The sequence below is a fragment of the Microtus ochrogaster genome, chromosome 7 (assembly GCF_000317375.1).
Source record: "Microtus ochrogaster isolate Prairie Vole_2 chromosome 7, MicOch1.0, whole genome shotgun sequence".
In the NCBI taxonomy this organism is placed as follows: domain Eukaryota; kingdom Metazoa; phylum Chordata; class Mammalia; order Rodentia; family Cricetidae; genus Microtus; species Microtus ochrogaster.
In genome coordinates, this window is record NC_022014.1 from 38,258,456 (window position 1) to 38,260,186 (window position 1,731).

Genomic DNA, 1,731 nt, shown 5'->3' on the forward strand with positions numbered 1-1,731 from the left:
TGTAGACCAGGCTGGTCTCGAACTCACAGAGATCCACCTGCCTCTGCCTCCCGAGTGCTGGGATTAAAGGTGTGCGCCACCACCACCCGGCTCTAATTGCTCTTAATAATAAAATCCTGGAGTCAGATATGGGGATTAATGCTGAGAGATCAGAGAAGCAGAGCAGCCAGCCACTAGAGTTCCTGCCTCTACCAATGCTAAGACCAAAGTGGCGATTCTGCCTCTACAAATCGTCAGACTACATCTGAGCTCTTGTCTCCTCCTGCCCAGCCTGTCTCCACCTCCCAAGTGCTGGGATTAAGGGTGTGAGCCACCACCACCTGGTCTCTATGGCTAACTAGTGGCTAAGCTCTGCACTCTGATCTTCAGGCAAGCCTTATTTGTTAGATTTTAAACAAAAATATCATTATAGTTATCCATACTTGAGATATACCCAAATATTTGATATTATAGACTTCGTACAAATCAGCCAAAGTCTAACATCTTACAACAAGAATGGTACCTTTCCCCTGGTTTCTGTAGAGCAGGCACTCAGGTGCAGTCTGCTTAGGAGATTATAAATGTAACCTTTGAAGGCACTACTGGACTGAGTACTCTATTTCCAAGATGGTGCCCTAACATAGCTGGTAGGAGGAAGCTTCGGTTCCTTGATGATATGACAAGAGACTTGTGTTTCTCAACACTTAGAAGTCACACAGCACCTTCTCTGTCATGCTGTTTGTTTGAAAGGAGTCACCAGGTTAAGATGCAAGAATTGGGGAATTAATATGTGATCATATTTTGAATATTGTGTGTTTGGAGAACAGGGTGTAGTTTAGAATATCCAGGGCTGTGCTTAAGGGAAACGGATAGGCAGGAAATGAGGCCAAAAGATGGATAAGGCTTGTGGGTTGTGTGTGCTGAGGGCCTTGGATTTGATCCTTAGAGGTAATGGGGGAGCCATTGAAAGTTTCTGTTCTGGGTCTCACACAGAACAAAGCACCCCACTGGCATGACATCTGGATTCATAAGTACATCCAGTATGGATGACTAATGCATGTCTGCACTTAAGGTCACAAGGGGATGTGAATAAGACAGCCAACACGTGTGTTTCAGGATGGGTGCTAGGAGTCTCTGGGGGCACATCTGAACAGCTAGGAAGAGAGGGAGACCAAGTCAGAACAGGATATGACTCCAACAGGGGCAGTGGCTCATAGCCTGGCTTGAAGGTCTGGCAGACAAGCAGAGTAGGCAGGGAATGGCCCGGGAGCTGTAGGGTCATTGTATATGTGACTGGAGTGGAGCTTGTTGCTCTATCTAGAGAGTTTCCCCAGCTCCTAGAGCAGTTACTCCTCCTAGCTGTTCAGATGTGCCCCCAGAGACTCCTAGCACCCATCCTGAAACACACGTGTCAGCTGTCTTATTCACATCCCCTTGTGACCTTAAGTGCAGCTGTGCTATCTTTTCTCTTCAATTCAGTTGGTTCCTTGAGAGCCCTGGAATGCTGTGTCCCGAAGATCTAGACCAGATGATTGTCAGTATTGAATAATATTTTTTTAGATTAGTGGATAAATGTAGCTCACTGGGCTGAGAGAATAGGCAAGAATCTGGGTAACAGAGTCCTCTTTCATGCTTCCTTGATTCTGCACCCCACCTTCAGACCTGCAGTCTATACCCCCTCCCTGTGCACCATTCTGTACCCCCAGACCTGCAGTCTATACCCCCTCCCTGTGCACCATTCTGTACCCCCAG

At 47.1% G+C, this 1,731-nt stretch overlaps 1 protein-coding gene across 8 annotated transcripts in view; it reads left to right on the forward strand.

Annotated features, from left to right (window-relative positions):
• The window catches only part of Tom1l2 (target of myb1 like 2 membrane trafficking protein), a 120,003-nt gene that overhangs the window by 78,824 nt on the left and 39,448 nt on the right, over positions 1 to 1,731 (forward strand). The window lies entirely within an intron of this gene.